Source organism: Strix uralensis, chromosome 1 (assembly GCF_047716275.1).
Source record: "Strix uralensis isolate ZFMK-TIS-50842 chromosome 1, bStrUra1, whole genome shotgun sequence".
In the NCBI taxonomy this organism is placed as follows: domain Eukaryota; kingdom Metazoa; phylum Chordata; class Aves; order Strigiformes; family Strigidae; genus Strix; species Strix uralensis.
In genome coordinates, this window is record NC_133972.1 from 12,047,778 (window position 1) to 12,065,917 (window position 18,140).

Consider the following 18,140-nt stretch of genomic DNA (forward strand, 5'->3'; position numbering starts at 1 on the left):
GGTCCCCAGGCGTTAGAGTTTGAACTTGAGAAGCTGGATAAGCACAGCAACATCACCTCTCAACTCTGCTAATTTTTAGGTGTGAAGCACCCTGTCAGTCATGCTCTGCCACATCTAAGTTCTAAGGAGAAGGCATAATGTCTGTCCCCATCTTTTCAGAAGGTGTAGCACTCTCAGGAAAGGACTGAATTGAACTGGTGGAGAAAGGCAGGGGGAGGTATGATAGCAACAATCACTCAGCAAACCAGGGAAGCACTTCATAAGGGCGCTTTTAGTCTAGCTCAGGGGTGGAAGGGGGGAAAAAAAGAAAAGGGACTATAGCTGTCTGTAATGTTTGCATTGTATTTGTGCATCCTTTTGTGCCCACCTCATGTTACTAGTCTTCTTGTACATAGGAATCGGTGCACAATGGCAGTGTGAGGTTCAAGGTTTAATCCTGCACCTTGAAGCTTGGTCACAGGGGAATGCCAGGTCTACAGCAAGAAGAGAATGTCTCCTACATAAACCCTGCGTGGCAGTTTTTCAACATGTCTTACAGCATACTTTCTGTTTTCAGCTGTCATCAGTCATGCTGCAGTGCCTGAAATAGTCTCATAACACACAAAGGAGTTGATCTTAGACTTGTATAAAGGTACCTGAGTAGAAAGTAGTCTGGTGGCCTCACTAAGATTACAGAGAAAACTACATATGGACCTAGGAATCCCAGGAGAAGTATGAGGTATGTGCCAAAAAACGGTATTTGTCTCCAAATAGACAGGTGTCAAGCATGTTACTTAGGGAAATTCAATGAAACTGCAAGAGTTAAATATGTTTGCATTTCAGCCTTTACATAGGAGGTGAAAGGTGATCAGGTAAACTGATGATGTAATTCCACACTTGTGGTAGATCACACCAAAAATTATTAGCTTGGCTTACGCTATTAAATTTATTTTTAAAACTGACATTAGAAGTGACTATAAGTATAACCATGAGCTTTAACTGTGACTTGGTGCATCCATTTAAAAACATATTCTCAGCATTTCTAGAGAGGCATTTTAGCTTAGGTTTGCTTGAACAGTGTATTGACATGTTTTCTGCTGGGCAAGAGCATGTACTATGACCCATGTAAAATAAGTAGGTTGTCTCAGTCCAGATCATGTGAACAGGTGTGTGCACATCTGACATACCACAACCTGGTAGTGTTTAATATTTTTGTGGTAATTTTTGTAAACGTTTGCCCTGATCCAGAGATCATTGGAGGCTTGAAGTTTAAGTAGTTGCAGTCCAGCGTGGCTGATAAGCCTAAAATTCACTCTAATTTTTAAACACAGGATAACCTTTTCCATTGTACTCAAATGTATGTATTTAGGTAGATGAATCTGTATCATTTTTCCAGGATAGGGATAGTGCCAGGTTTTCATAACAAGACAAATATTCCAAGACAAGTTGTAGCCTTCACACCCACATAAAACTGTGACATTGGCTAAGATCATACATGAGAAACAGCAGCTTAAGCAGAAAGCTCCTTGGATCAAGGTGTTGTTCCAGTATTCAGAACTGTCACATTAAATTACCACACTCAAGAGAAGAGTTAAGTGTTGAATAATTAAAAATGTTCTAATTATAGAATCTCAGGCATATTAGATTGTTACTGTAATGTTTTGGCTTACAAGATACACAAATGTTTAACTGGGTCAATTCATTTAAAAAAAAAAAAAAAGAAAAAAAGCAACTGGCCAAGGATTATCATCAGTACAAAATATAACAGGAATTACTGCATGAGTCCTTCATGCCCACCTGCTCTAGATTACTCCCTCTATGTGTGTTCAGCAAAACCTGCTGCTGAAAGAAACTTTCATGTGCACAATTACAAAACAAGTTGTCCCCAGGAAAAAATCTTCTCTTACTCTCAAATAATTGGATGTTACCTTATCCCCTTTTAAAGGGTTAAAACTGGTATGCTTCTTCAGGGATCTTTTGAGAAATTCATTATTATTACTATTTTGTTTACTTTTGTCATGATTTTCTGCATCTTGCTAAATTCCTGACTTTGTAGTATGCTTCACAATGCATGGCCTGGAAACACTGTGATTCATATGAAAACAACATTTTGTAATTTCATAGTTCTTCCATTTCTGATGATTTTTCCATTTCATTGAACGATACTTTGTTTTTCTGAGAAAGGATCAATGTATTTTCATTCATATGCTTGCATGAATTAAAATAAACTATTTGTTCCAGTGAAGATACTCTAGACTTAATACAGAACAAGGGAAAACTGCATACTATTGATACATTTCAATGATAGCAGTTTGGAAAAGATTTCAGGAATTCCATATTTAGTGCAACATTGGTGTATTTTTTTGTTTCTGCTTTCTTTTTGTGGGCTGGGGGGTTGCTTTTTTCTATTACTCTTACATCCAGTCTTGATTTTTTTTTTTTCATCTAAAGAATAAAAAGAAAAATAAATCACAGCAATATCTTCACTGGCCTGCTTCCAGCACTTTCTTGGAATTGCATCCTTCCAGAAGCCCTCAGCTGAACTGTTGATCAGAGAAGACAGCAGCTATGTAAGAGTCCACAGTAAGTCTAAATACAGAACTGGGGCCTGGGGCAGTCAGTGAAAACCAGTGGTTCCAGTTAGAAATGCAGGATGTCTACAATGTTTCACTGTGATTATCTGAAATGATACCTGGTCAGGAGATCAGAGGTAATATTGTGTTATTTCACAAAGTGCCATGGAATTTTAGAGTGATCAGCAGTGATACAGCTATAAAAGGGGCATGTAACTGGAACGTGAATCAGTGTTTATCAGAAATGGTGAGCATTCAGATAATTCCTTTATCTATCCTAGGTGCTCTTTCATCTCAGGTAGGCTAAACCCAGTGTTGTTAGCTTTTATGAACCATAGCTTAGTCTGATAGAGTCTATAGTTTATGGCTTTACAACCCATAAATACTATAGTATGTTCTGTCACCTTTCCTTCACTCTCTACATCATCTCCACAGTTATGGAGCATAAATATTTTGTTCATGAGAGTAACATCAGAATGTTGATGTCCGCATTTTATTTCACTACAGCCACATAGACTGAACCAGTTTTACTTCATGACTTACTGAACAGCGCTTCTGGCACTGTAGTCTGAGGCAGTTAACACTGGTGGGTTTTGACTGTTTCCTTCACTAAAAGTGACTAAGATCCTTCAAAGCCAAAAACTGCATAGGCAGACATCCAAAAAATAGGTGTACAGCGAATGGCCATGGGCGTAGAAATGCACTGACAGGGCATATCTTTTCCTCAGAGTGTAGTCAAGATATGGCTAATGTTTGATTTCTGCTTGACACTAGCATTATAAGCTCCAAGTAGTTCTCGTCTAAGTCTTTTCCCAAAGCTACTAGAGACATGCAACCGTGATTTAAATAACCTTGTGAATAAGCATGGCAGGGCTGGCTTAACATGTGCACATTTTCCCTTTAAAAGACTTCATAGGACACCATAACTGGTGTAAATAATGAAACATTTGTTGTTTGTCTCACATCTTTCTAAGACTCATTTTTATAACTAAAATCAGGTGTTGCACCATCACTCATGTTCTTTACTGACATCAGCCAGCTGAAATCAATGGAAACCATCACTTAAGAGCTGCAACAGGTCTCTTTCAAGATAGAAAGTGAATGCATCTGGTACACAGTCTGCAGGATATGGCAGAATTAGTAATAACCATAATACCTTGAAGGTCCATATTGAGAATGCTACTGTTAGAAGAGGGGGGAAGAATGGGAGCTAAGAGTTAGTTGAGGAGCTGAAAATCATGATGATCATTGAGGAGGTAACTGAGGTAGAGAAGAGGTAAAATAGAGAAAGAGAATAATCGTGCTTGAAGGAGCTTTCCACCAGTATGTCTCAAAGCTAACTACACAGGAGGCCAGCTTAATTATCTTGTTTTTCCAGATTGGGAAACGGAGAGATGGTGAGAGGAAGTGACTCCTGAAGCTGGCTGCAGCCACAGAACTAGAAACCAAACTGCAGTTTACCTGACTCCACTATAGCACATCCCCATCAGAAGTTAGAAGGAAACCTTCAGAGAAAGAAAGAAAGAGATGGGGAAAGAGACTAGGGAAACACAAGAGGAAAGGCTGTAAAAATACATGTGAAAACCATGAAGTAAGTATGAAACCATATGAAGTATGAAAAACAAGAGCAATAGAAAAGGAGGGATATGGAAAGCAGAAAAGATACAAAAAGGAAAAGATGAGAGAAATAATTATATAGACAACTCTAAGATTAGAAAAAATATTTTTACAATATTTTTGTGTTATTTGCATGATGGAAAAGGGAAATGAATTTAGGTCTACTTTGAGCTATTTTAAACCAATATTGGTTTGAAGATGATTGTTAGGCTTAAGTGTTCTGATTGAATATATATCAGGATATGGGTTATATAACATGCAGACTAAAAAAAGAAATAGCACTCAGTGGCAAATACTGATTTCAGTAAAACCGTATGTGGGCAGGACACATTTTTCAGGAAAGACAATACCATAGAGGAGCTTAATCCCCACAAATGCCAGTTAAAGATGTTACACCAGTGCCATGTAGACAGGTACTCCATATAAACTACAGATTTTACATCCTTCTATATTGGTTAAGCGATTTGATACTGCTTTTCATCTTATGTTTTCAACCTAATTAAACTATGAAGACTTGTTATAAGTACATGCTATCAGCATTGTATTATACATTTTAGTGTCTGTGTATTTTTAGACATTTGGTAATTTCTTAACTTTGTTCCTAATAACGTTTTTGTCTATTTTAATATCTCATAAACCAACTTTGCTGTAACCCTCAAATCTCAGATTTCCAGATTCTTAGTCACCTACTAGAAGGATGTAATTTCTCTTAGCTCTGTTGAATGGCAGGATGAATGACTGCAAATTCATCATTACTCTTGGATTCATTGTTATTCAAGTCACTTCACTGCACTTTCTCTATAGGCATAAAGCATTTGGGGATGGATTATCCTTTCAAAATGGTAAAAGGCTATGAGTGCTAAGTACCATGGACTAGCTTAGATGGGGTACTGAGAATAATGTCATTTGGACAGCTAATAGAGCTAAGCAAACGCAAGTATCTCATTACCCAACAGTTTATTACAGTAATCCCACTAGCTTGTTTTTAGAGAGTATGTATCTGTTTGCAAGTGTAGGGGGACATGTGTGACAGGTTTGGAGGCAGTCACAGATGATGGGAAGCTCCTCTGTCAGCTGACAGATTAAGTTGTCCTTGCATTGAGCAAGAGTAGTAGGAGCAACTGCCCACACAACCTTTGTGTGTGTGTTGATTTGTAGTGTTCAGAATCTGGACTGGATTGCTTCATTTTGAGAATAGCTGATGCTTATCTGTGCACATGACACAAATATCCCCTGTGTTGTGTGTGCTGCAAAAGCATAGGGAAAGACTGTTCCTACCTTGTAAAGCTTAACGTCTAAATACAAAAGGCAGATGAAAGTTGGGATGGGAAACAGACAGACAGTGGACTGGCCAAGATCAGAACAGGTTAGTGGTACTGTGAGAGTATGTCGTGGTTTAACCCCAGCCAGCAGCTAAGCACCACCCAGCCACTCACTCACTCCCCCCGGTGGGATGGGGGATAGAATTGGAAGGGTAAAAGTGAGAAAACTCATGGGTTGAGATAAAGACAGTTTAACAGGTAAAGCAAAAGCCACGCGCACAAGCAAGGCAAAACAAGGAATTCATTCACCACTTGCCATGGGCAGGCAGGTGTTCAGCCATCTCCAGGAAAGCTGGGCTCCATCACACGTAACGGTTACTCAGGAAGACAAACACCATCACTCTGAATGTCCCCCCCTTCCTTCTTCTTCCCCCCGCTTTTATTGCTGAGCAGTATGTCATACACTATGGAGCATCCCTTTGGTCGGTTGGGGTCAGCTGTCCCAGCTCTGTCCCCTCCCAACTTTTTGTGCACCCCAGCCTGCTCGCTGGTGGGGTGAGAAGCAGAGAAGGCCTTGACGCTGTGTAAGCACTGCTCAGCAGTAACTAAAACATCCCTGTATTATCAACACTGTTTTCAGCACAAATCCAAAACATAGTCCTATGCTAGCTACTATGAAGAAAATTAACTCTGTCTGAGCCAAAACCAGCACAGAGCAGAATTAAGATTAACTGAATCCCAGTGCGGTAGGCTGTCCCCTAAGACCTGGAGCTGTACTGCCTAACAGCAGGCACCAAACCAAGCTTTGTCACATCAGATTTTCCTGTTAGTTTTTGGAGAGAAACAGGCACGTTCAGAGAGAGATTCAACCCCCCAGTACATGCACCACCCTCTCAAGACAGCCATCGCGCTCTGTTGCGTGAAGTGGGAGCTACGTACCGATGGACATGCCCGTTATATGCCTCAAGCATAGTCTGTCCCTAAAACCCAACTATCCCTTACACAAACACACACAAAAGCTCTCAGAGTTACACACTTGGGAAGTATGAGTATTTTGATATTTAGCCAAGCAGTTATTTACCATATTCTTCACTCATTGTTACATATGATTTCTCACAACTGGTACAAACTGCAGGCGGGTGAAAGCTCCTAGCTCTTTACTTTTGTTGTGGGGGTGATTCTCCCTGGAACACGTGGAGGATTTGAGCTGGGTGGTTTCCTTCCTTCAGTCCTGCTACTTAGAAACTCCATTAAATCACAAATACATTTAATGCATCTTTATGCACTGGTAATAAAACATGGTCCAATAAATTCTAATGCAGTTGTGCCACCAGCATAAAGGAGAAGAAAGAACCTGTAATACCAAGAAATCCTACCTCCCTGCATTGATTTCAGTTCAGCAATACTTCACAACACAGAAGCCCACACACCCACAGACCTAGCAGATGCCAGGCTAATCAATTCTGGCCTGAAATAGGAGGGTGCCCTCAAAAACCAGTAAGTGGTTTTGTTCCCTTTCTATTTTGTCCCTTAGAAAAATGAAGTCCCTCTCACCCTGGAAGATTTATTGAGAACTCAAAGAAAGAATAGTTGTTTTACGCTTGATAAGGTGGTTTTCCAAAGAACGTGGTTCATTCATTCATGTCAACAAAAATCCAAGATAAAATTACAGTGTTAAATTATGCATACTTTAGATATATATTGTGTGCCACAAAATGTGTGCTCAAGTAAAGGGAACAAGTCTTTTTTGCTCCCTGGGAAAGGAAGTTGCACATCAATGTTTTTCCCAAAGATTCAGACATGTTTTGTCTGACGTCCCCACCATATCTTTACCTTTTTAAAATAAGTGAAATTCTTGTCAGTACCGGTTGATTACTTAGTTTTATTATGGTGCATAATGCCAATACTACTAGCACACAATTAATTACATCTCTGCTGAATTACACTTTGTAATTTTTCTCTGCAAATATTTTACGTGCAGAGCTGTACTGGCACATATGCTAATACGTAACAAAGGATAATCATTACATACATCTTTAGGGCCACATTGCAAATGTTTACTACGCTGCCTACATGGTTTTAGGTGCTTGCTGTAGCATTTAAACACCGGAGAGCAGTGAGCAATTCAAACGTGCTGCTGCCTTGGGCTGCCCAGCCCTAAGTTCCTGTGCAGTCAATGGAGTGGAATAGTTGCAATACCCACTCTCCTCTGACCAGTTGCTCTCTTACACCGAGGAGCTGGAGTCATGCCCTAAAACGTCACGGGCGTTACAGATGCCCTCACTATGGTCGCTTGCTAGCAGTTGAATAGGAATTTTTAACATAATGCATTTTCATGGAAGTATTTCTGTTAGTTTTGGGTTAAAGAGATCATTTCTTCCACTTGCTTTAGGCAAGGTGCCAGGGGACATTTCACAAACGGAGGATGAGGGGTATACTATAAACTGGTTTTTATTGCATTATGATATGCAGCTTGGGCCACGGGACAAAAATTCAAAATAAAATGACATTTGTTGTCTGAAACAAGATAGCTCTAAAGGGAGATCAAGAGGACAAAGGCCATGCCCATTAACAAGCAGCACGGTGCAAAAGGGGCATTTCCATAGAGTGAAACAGTTGGCATCAAGGTCCTGGCAACCACACTAGACGTGTTACAGGGGGCAGGTTATTTAGGACTAGCTCTAGCCTGGTCCCGGCAGAATGCCCACTGGTGGGGCGGTGGAAGTGCCTGAGGCACGCTCCTGCGGGCATCTCAGTGTCCCACCCTACACCAATCCAGTTTGCCTGTTCCCAGAGCACTCTACAATGCAAATCAGAGTAAACCAGGACAGGCGAGAGCTTCGTTTCGGAGGTGCGCTCCTGATCTGGCCATGACACTAGTGACCAAAAGAATGTCTTTGTGACCTTTTAGGTGTGATCCAAACTGATGTTAATACAAAGACTTGGTTGACTTCAGCAACGGAGCTTCCCTTCCACACAATGTGAAGGGGTACGATTACTGGGAAAGAAAAGATGAAGGGAGCAAAAGAGGGGGAATAGGAGTGCATTTTGTCACCACCAGTGACACCTTTCTGCAACCGATGGTTTTTAGAACTGTGTGATTTCAGGGCATGATTGAATGCAGGGGTTGAAGACAGGGAATAATCATTCCTGGCTTCTCTGTGCTCTAGGAAGTACAAAATGGCTGCAGAACACGGTATTGATGATACTTTGACTCAGCCACTCTTCCAGCGGAAGGGTTCTGGAATACATATTAAGAAGTAATATAGTCTATAGATACTCAAAGAGCTGCAGAAGTTGGGCCAGGATTTCTTGAAGACCCCCGAATCACTATGTGCACAGGGTCTCGTGCTAAGACTCTTCCAACATTTCCATGGTCTCATGAAAAGGCTAATAATAGCTAGCATGCGATTTTTTTCTCGTCATGAAATATCCGAAATGTTTGTGTCTTATTTTGACTGTTCTGTTGATTCAGTATTACCAGCTTTCCTCCCCCCCCCCTCCTTTTTCCCCCTTCCATTTAACAGAATCCAACATTTCTTTGTGTAAATGAACGTATTTTGGTATTTTGATCAGAACGACTTGCATCTGGATTGCTCCTTTATCGCTATCAGTTTCTCAGACTCTGTGGAATCTGCAAAAGTTAGCTCATACTGAAATGTGAGGCCAACGAAACTAAATCCTAGAGGGAGATGGACTAAATACTGGCTAAATGTCCAAGATGTCAGAAATTGCAGAAAACTGAGCACAGAAAACAGCAAAGAAGCTTTTAAAGTGCACCCTCCTGCAAATAGAGCGCAGTGGCTGCATGATGTGAACACTGAAGTCGAAGATTTCCAGCTGAGGTGATAAAAAATGGAATTTCCAAACTTAGAAACGACCTTCGGGCAAGTAATTGTGAGGAGGGGGGGAGGGATCAAAACAATTTGTGTCGTCCCTGAACGGTCACAGCCTGGTAAAGCGAAAGCACATCCTGAGCAATCAGTTTCTGTATTATGCTCAGGTTCCATTACAGCACTTACATGATGAGTTTAAATCATGTTGTGTTTACACAAACCTCCACTTAAGCCAATGATTTAACAGTGAAAGATACAGTTGTTACGGCGGCGTTGTTATTATTATTTGAATTATTAACATGGAAACTCTCCTCTTCCAGCTCCCCGTTTTGTTTGGCATCTATAAAACCCTTCATGCATGGAGTGGTCCACGACTTAAAAAAATACCCTGACGATCTCAGTGCTTCATGTTCCCTCCTGTCAGCGACAATTCTTCTTAAAGTCAGTATATTAAATGTTTCCTCAGCTTGCACTTGTCCCTCGAGGAAAGCTCATGTTCTTCTCTCACCACTAAAAATAATTGTGTTTATAAATCTAGCGACAGATGTCAGGAACTTATCTCCTTACCACAGCAGAACATGCCTCATCTATTCGCCAGAGCAGGGATTAGCTGGGGGGAAGGAGGAGCGGACATGAAGCTACGCTGTTTGTCTCGCTTAAAAGATTTGGCTGAAACAAAGGCGGAGCAGCAGGCACTCCGCCACCATTAGGCTCCCGAGTTAACGTGCCGCGGGGATGAGAGGCACACAGCCCCCCCGACCGGGCTGACCCCCAGGCAGGCGGCCCATCCCCGCCTCGGCAGAGCAGCTGCTGCCAGGAACAGGCCCCGAGGCCGCCTCCGCCCGTTACCCGCCGCCGCCCACCGGCCCCGCCCCGCGGTCCCTCCCGACCTGGCGGGGCCCCGCGCCGGAAGCAGCTGCCTCCCGCCTGCCCCGCCCCTGCCGGAAGCGGGTCCCGCCCGCGCGCACCGGCCGCCCGGCCCTGGCCCCGCCGCGCGCCCCCGCGCCTCTCCCCGCCCGACCTCCGCCGCCCGAGTCCCTCCCGCCGTGGCGGGGGCGCGCGCGGGGAGGGCGGGGCGGGGCCGCCCCCGGTGACGCTCCTGCCTCTGCGGCGGCCTCCGGCGCCCCGCCCCTCCCGGCCCCGCCGGCGGCTCCGCGCGCGGGGGCGGCGCCAGGCGGCACCAGGGCTCCCTCAGCGCGGCCGCCCCGCCCTCCCCACTCGCGCCTCCGGCGGGCAGCGGAGCGCGCCCCGCCGGCCCAGGTGAGGCGGGGGCGGCGCGGGGGGGGAGCCCGGCACGGCCTGGGGGGAGCCGCTTGGCGCCGCGCCACCGGTGCTGGGGAGGGGGAGAGCGCCGGGGCCTCTCCCCGCCCGCCGCCGGGGGATCGCTCCGGTGCGGGAGGGAGAAGGAAGGAAGGAAGGGAAGGAGGGGGCTCCCCGCGGCCGCCGCTCTCCCCCGCCCGGGGGTGGGGGGTCGGCGTTGGGGCGCGGCTGCCGCCCCGCCGCCCCTGGCCGGTGGCTTGTGTCTGCCGGCCCCACCCCGGCGTGTGGGGGGAGGCGGGCGGGGCCCGGAGCCTCCCGTGAGGGGCCCAGTGGCCGGTCGCTCCCTGAAGGTGACGGGCGTCGACCTTGGGGACCTCCCGTCCCGGGCCTGCCGCTGCCCGCCCGGGCGCTGAGGGGAGCGGGGAGGGGGGCGGCGGGAGAGGCGGCGGCGTGAGGCAGGTGCGGCGGCCCCGGGGCGACCGCGGCCAACGCCCGCACCTGCGGAGGGCGGAGCGCGGCGCGGCAGCGCCTTCACCCCGAACAAAGGGGCCGCGCCCCGGGGCCGGCGGGGGAGGGAGGGAGCCGGGGCTCTGGCCGCCGGGCCGGGCCGAGCGGCTGCCGCGGCGGCGTGTCGGCGGCTGGGTACTAGAGCCGCCGGAGGCTCGGTGGTGCCTGGGTGTGCGCCGTGCGGCTGGGGGATGAGTAAGAGCAGCGTTTCGGTAACGTTTAATTGCTGCTCGCTTTCGTCTGCTGTTCTTTCTGTAGTGGTGCTACGCGTTTATAGGCGTTGCTGGCTAACTATAGCTTGTGCTGCTTGCCCGCAACAAAAGGAAGAAGTACAAAGTATGCCTGTTAAGTTCTCCAAATAAAAGAACCTTTCAGCGCTCACCTATTGGCTTAGGTAAATAATTTGGTGTTTGCTTTTGGGTTTCTTTCAAATGGAAGCTGACAGCTTGGGCTCCTTCCCCTTAATTGAGTCTCTTTCGGAATGAAGATGTAAGTGGGCCGTAGTTATCCCAAGAGTCACCTGGAGGGAGATTGCTGTGTATGGCCTGTGTGTGCCTGCCTTGTAGCATCGCTGAACTGCCCTGGCAGAAAGACTGCCAAAATGTCTATTTTCAGACTCAAAACGACCCTGATGTTTTGTTTCAAGCTTGCGTTTCTAACTCTCATTGGAAAGAGCCTTTGCATTCTGCAGTGCAGACCGTTACACCTCTGCACGTGGAAGCGATCCACACCGCTGCTGGCCTGTCAGGGTCTGGAGGGAGGTTATGGAGAGGTCTGCATGAAAAGCTATCGGCCGTTCTTTGTCTTTTCCGATGAAAGTTTAACTGATTTGAAAGTCCTGGGAGAGTGGCTGCATGGACTGGGAGAAGATGCTGGCATTCAATTAGTTATCAGGATAATTAATAGTGAGTATAACTGGATTCTTACATATCCTCTTCAGCGGATTTATTAATCTAATAGCCCGTACCTCAACATTTAAATCCTGGGAAATTGTGAGCATTCTTAATAGAATGAAGAACAACAGTGTGATGTGTAAATATCTGATGTAGACTTAAACCCTTCAGTCTATGCTTGTGAGACAGCTTGTCAAACATTTTTTGCAGAAGCCTCCAAATGGTAGACGTTATAGGGATTGCCAGTGCTAGCGATGTTTTACCCTTTTCCTCTTTTCTGTAAAAATGGGAGAATGTGACATACTGTTGCACAAAAAGATCAAGAAGAGTCTTCAGTGAGAGGTCAGCTGTGGGGTTAAACAAGCTGTGATACTAGTGAATGTACTCCTTTACTATTGCAGATTCCTTGATCTCAGTCTTTGCTTTGTCATGTTCTTCTGAATTTGAGGAAGGGAAAAAATATAACAATTAAGGTGAAGTATTTTGAGTTGCATGCACTTTGGCAATGTTAAATAATGTGTCTTCTTTTTATTTTTTTTTTTAGACCTTAAGGAGAGGCTTTAGCCATGAAAGGGAAAGCTAGAATGTCTCCTAGCTGTGCATTTGTTGTAATCTGTGTCACCTGTGGGCACGTACTCTTTACATAACCCATAGAAATAGTAGGCTATTGGGCTGCGGGAAGTGGGAAGGTGGGGCAGGGAGAGATGTGGCTGTGAGGATAAGGCAGTGCTGGCTAAAAGCAACTGAGGAGGAACACAAGACCCTTAAATAGGTGTTGCTGGAGACTTTGCGGTGGTCCATGTGTCTTCTGTATTCAGACTGACTTCTGCGAGAACAGTTGTATTCTTAAACTCGGTTAAGTCGCGCACTGACATCCCTGTGTATTCTTTTTCTAAGGGATTACCCTGAAACAGAGGTGCACTGTCTAAGATGAGCTTTTACTCCTGTTAAATTTCAAATGTATCTGACTTGGAAGAAAATAATTGCTGAGGCGAAGGATGTTAGTGTCTTAGAAACTGATGTAAGGATGTAAGGCAGTCTCTGGTGTCAAAAAATAACGTAGGTACAGTGTCTTATTACATAAAAAGTTGTTTAGGCAACTGCATTTTGGCTAATAGCGGCATTATTTTCCTTGCAGTTTCACAATTGAAGAAGAAATAATTATATGAGAAAGATCTTTTAATTTTGATTAGCTTTGTTTGCCACCCTAGCAAGTGCTATAGGATAGAGTGGTCCTGGGAATAGGTTGCTGATCACCTGTTCTGGACAGGGAACTCCCCACCCTCTTGAGAGTTCTTACAGCCAGCTTCCAGTAAACTTCTAACGGCTCCAAGCTATTGAAATTACTTTGCATCTAAATGGAAATCTATTTAAGTGAACAAGGTAGTTTGGTAGGCTAGTGACAGTATTCTTGTGAACATATAGCCTGCCCACATCACACACACAATTATGGGACAACTGTTTTAAGTCTCCTACCTGACAAAGAATTGATGGGAGGAACCAGGAAAACAGAACAGTTGGTATAATTACTGTACATCCACTGAACATTCTGCAAAATGTTTTACATTTCATATGTTACTAAGTAGGGAAGAAATGGTTATATGTTATTAGACTGCTGCAGTACTTAAAACCAGCTCTCAAGGTAGTTCTAAAATGTTATTGGTAAGTCCTACTGTCCGCAGAATCTGAAATGATTTGCAGTCCTTGTGGATGTAAAGAACTTAGAGTCACTTTAGCAAATGTGCCTTGCAGACAGACCGGGGAGTTATTAAATCCTGTTTTGCTTCTTGTCATGTTTTCTTAACTATTGTGAGTCAGAGTGAGCACTTAACCAACCAAGGATTTGACAGTGGGCCTTTTGAATCTCTTTGGTAGATATGCAACCCACAACCATCAGGTTAGGTTTATACTCTGAGTCTTAAGAGCTCTACATAGTAGCAAAAAAAAAAATATTCTGAAATTCCTATGAAAAAACAGTACTGGATTTAGGAGTGGGAGCAAGTTGGAAGGAAATGTAGTATAGGTTAAGTAATGCTGCCTTAGAATGACCTGATGAGAGAATTGATTGCCTTTGCCTAGAGGGTGGCTTAGTCTTTACTGCCAGTGTTTTGTTTAGGATTAGTTTTGTGTCTGTCAAAATCCCCAGCACCTTTGGGGCAATAGATTGGCAACATTGAAGTGTCCAGGCTGTGCACAGAGGGAAAAAATGGAGAAAGAGGTGTGTAGGAGAGGTTAGACAACATAGAAATGTAATGAGAAAGACAGTTACTATAGAGAGTTCAAAATAAGCGATGCTGTGATCAGTTTATAATGCTAATGTGGAGAGGAGCCAAGAATGCAAAGAAGGTAGCACAAACAAGAGATATAAAGAGAGTTTGTTGCATAGTAACTCTGCAACCATTACTTTAGTGGAATTGATGATGCTTATTTTGTGATATTGGCTCCTTAGTTCATGCAATTACAATATACATCGAATTCCTACCAGTACAGTTCGTTTAATGTATTGTATTTGTCTCTATAACAGTAAGTTTACAGCATCATTTGATGCAAGAGTGTGGGAATATCTGGTGCAGTGGCCCAGAAGGTTTCATTTAAAAATGGCATGTAAATACACTGTATGACCAAACAAGTATTTCTGCAAATTATGGAAAATATGATTTTGCAAAGGAGCTTGGCACCTGTGCTTAGTCGGTAGGCAGCAGGGATCAGCCATGCATTCAGGCCTTGGTACCTGTTTCATTTTACTCTCTGAAATGCTAACTTAATACCCTTCTGTGCCACTGTTAGACTTGATCTTTAACTCCGATCTTTGTCTCCAGCAGTCTGAGAATGCTTATGTAGAACACCCACATATAGGCAGGCAGAAATGTTTCCGTCAAATTAGAGAGTGTGCAGTAAATATGGAAGTCTCCCAGACATGAAACTTCTGTGAAGAACGTTAAAAGCCAGGTCTGCGTGGTGTAGTCCTTCTCTTTGCTAGTACTCCCATTCAAGCCCATCAGGCAGCGCAGAGTAAAGCTAATCCGTCATTTCAGGGCTGTGCCACTGTAATCCTGCTACTACAGCTGTGGTGTTTCCTGAAAGGGCTTTTAGTATGGAAGTAGTTAGTTCCTGCAACACTTTCCCCAGTGGGATTTATTTCAGACCTCAAAATAAGACACTTTACAGACAGGAAAACAATATTAATGTGACAGACTTCTGCAGGTGTGCTGTGTCAGTCACAAAACCCACCCTTGACCAGTGAGGTCACACCATGGAAGGTGTTTGAATAGTCGGACCCAAAGGCCCTACTCAAAGCAAGGCTGGTGGAGGCTCATCCTTAACTGTCTGTCACTGTTACCCATGGGGATCAAAGTAAGCAAAATCATAGACTGATTTAAAGTGGTCATTGTGTGAAAGAGCTATTTTGGTATGACACCACTATCATAAAGTTTTTACACGCTTAACCACCTGAATTGATCCCACCTATCACAGAATCATCTAGGTTGAAAAGACCTTGAAGATCATCTAGTCCAACCATTAACCTCCTTTGTAGTGTAACATGCAAATAAATCTTCATTCCAATCCTCAGAACTCTTGTATTTTAAGAAATAACATTTTAAATCTCACACTCTTAATAACTTGTTTCTGTGAGGTCAAAATTTATATTTAACAATATCCAAAGTAAGAGTTCGTTGCAATGCTTCAGTGACGGGTCCTATATGCTCATGACTGATAGCTCAGTACACCTTACTGCAACTTGAATTCTCTGACTTCTTATACACTTGCATTTTTGAAGCTGTCACTGATTTGAAAATGAACATGAAATTTGGTTTACATTGATGTAGTTCATGTTGTGAAGTCAGTGATGCAGCACTGCTCTGTATGAGTATGATTTGTTAAAGCATCTCTCCTTCATGCTCTAGGTTGTGTATTTTTTGTCTACTGCTGATCAGACATGATGACGTTGAGATTCCAGTTCAGTCATACGCACTGGAAGTAAGGTATACAATAAAACAGGAAAGCTTAACCTAGAAAGTAAACACTGCACTCTGGATTCCTTCTCTATAGAGTCCAGTATTGTCAATCAGAATTTAAAGAGCAGATGCATTAGGCTAAATATCAGGAACTGCTTTCTGTTAAGCAAGTTCATCCTCTAAAATGTTATTAAGTGGTGTTTCAAGGAAGAAAAGATGACTACGTGTAACTTTCATAATCAAGTTCAGTGTGGTCTGCAACATGTTGGGAGTAGCCCAGTAGGAAGATACCCACTAACTTGAGATGCATCAAATGCTGGTACTTGATTATTTTTCCCTGTTTAATGAAGACTGTGATAAGAACTATAATGAAAAATTAAGACTGTGATAAAGAACAACAAGAAAGCTCCTAGTTTGAAGTATTAATTTGGTTTGTGTCAGTACTTGCTTTATTTCTGTATAGTGCAACATAAAGGACTTGTTTTTAGAACAATTAATTAAAAAAAAAGAGGTGCATTTGTTTCAGAAATACTCAAAAGGGTGAAGTTAACCAAGTGGGTTTTCCAGGTGTAGTGTCCTTTCTGGGAAGAACTTCTCAGGTGTGGCTGTGTAACAATGGTTAAGCAGGAGTTATTGCCTTTTGGATTTAGAGGAGTTAAATTCTAGATCTTAATCCAAGCTACATCTCAGACCTCCTCCTTACATCTTGTTTTGATAATAACTTGGATCTTAAGTCATGATATCAACTTTTTACCCTTCCACTACTGCTGGAAGGAGAAAATACTTGCTTTTAACCAATATATATTGCACATCTTTAATGTCTCCCTGTTTTGTTAAGAAATCCTATTGCAGGCATTGCCAGCTGCTATTTCCTGTGTTCAGAGCTAGGGAGGTTATAATCTGTAGATTGAGGGTGTTCTTCAAGAGGTCAGTAGCTGATCCACGAAATGTTTTAGGAAAGCCTGTATGCCTACTCGCATGCAACTGGCTCCCTGTCAATCGCTAACTTTGGGCATGTAGTTATTAGTTTTACTGATAGGCTTACAGTTACAATTACACTTAAAGGTCTTATAGTACAACTGCTCACCAGAATGCTAGAATTTTTCAACTCCTCTCTGCCCAAGAACCAAAGAGTGAGATATGAAATGTTTGCTTTTGGAATCATTCAAAAACCTCAGAAGGTCCTGATTTTTATTTTGAGAAACTTCTTTACCGTCCTGTCTCTTTAAAGGTTTTCACTGGATCTTATTGGAAAGATTGATCTTTTTAGGCAACTTGGTTTGGCACACGTTGAACTTTTTTAGTAGAAGAGCATCTTTTTCTTAACCTTAAATGAAGGTTAACCTATATCTGTTGCATTTTCTGTCTTGCAAAGGTTGAGCTTTAGCTCTTGTAGTCAAAACAGAGGAATGAAATAATCTAACAAAAGCATTTTTCTCTACAAGGTGTATGAGTTAGAACTGAGACTGTGTACAACGTGTATAGTTTAAGTGACTTCCTTCAGGCTGGAGTGTTTTGAAGAGCGCTGCACAAGCAAATTACTTCTAATGATCTTAAGTGTGGTTTGGAAAATTTGAAGAAGGCCATCCATTGCTTGAGGAGCAAAGTTTTATATCGTAATCTTTCTAATAGGTTTTACTACAGTTTTAGGAGGTAAGACTTTTTTTATGGATATGAAGGGGAAAAGTAATTCTGGTAGGAGAAACTGAAGCAGAAACTATCTTGTAGCCAAATACTAGGATTTTTTTTTTTAATATAATACAAACAGTGAAATACAATATGATAAAATACTGACATGGTCATAACTAACCCAGGATGCCATAGTTATTCTTGGATTGTCAGTAGTTTGAAGGGGAGATTTTCAGGAACGTAATTTCTGTTTCTCAACAGACTAAGATCTTTGATGCTGACCATTATCTGTGAACAACTGGAATGGGTTTTAACAACGCTAACTTTTCCAGACTTTATGCAGGACTTGGACTGTGTGTGTATTAAGGTAAAAGAAATAAACCTCTCAAGGAAAAAAGCTGTAAAGTTAGCTTTTGACTCTGGAGAACTGATGCGATGAGAAGTACCACAGCTGAATTGAAATCATGCAAGTGACCAGCTGGAAGTAAAATGTTTTCATAAGTCAGCAGTAGTGAAGGTTTTGTAGGCCAGAGGAAATCCTATATTACACCATGCAACATTGAAAAGGTATTAAGTCACATACTTCTCACAGGAATTTAAAAGTTCATGTGTACAGAAAGGAATACAG

General features: G+C 43.1%; 1 protein-coding gene and 1 long non-coding RNA gene across 5 annotated transcripts in view; both read left to right on the forward strand.

Moving 5' to 3' along the window:
* Nucleotides 1-200: 200 nt before the first annotated feature.
* On the forward strand, nt 201-4,821 carry LOC141951573 (uncharacterized). The gene is made up of 3 exons (XR_012631394.1): nt 201-718; nt 2,431-2,562; nt 3,931-4,821. It is a non-coding gene; the product is annotated as an uncharacterized LOC141951573 (long non-coding RNA).
* A 5,588-nt stretch (nt 4,822-10,409) lies between these two features.
* Nucleotides 10,410-18,140, forward strand: part of RALA (RAS like proto-oncogene A) — a 29,539-nt gene continuing 21,808 nt past the window's right edge. The window contains exons 1-3 of one of the 4 annotated variants that reach the window (XM_074887682.1): nt 11,489-11,939; nt 15,833-15,910; nt 17,774-17,879. The gene's annotated coding sequence lies outside the window, so the exon portion shown is untranslated. Of the gene's footprint in view, nt 10,528-11,166; nt 11,429-11,488; nt 11,940-15,832; nt 15,911-17,773; nt 17,880-18,140 lie in introns of those variants that run through there. The other 3 variants (XM_074887773.1, XM_074887943.1, XM_074887856.1) reach the window with 3 other exon arrangements.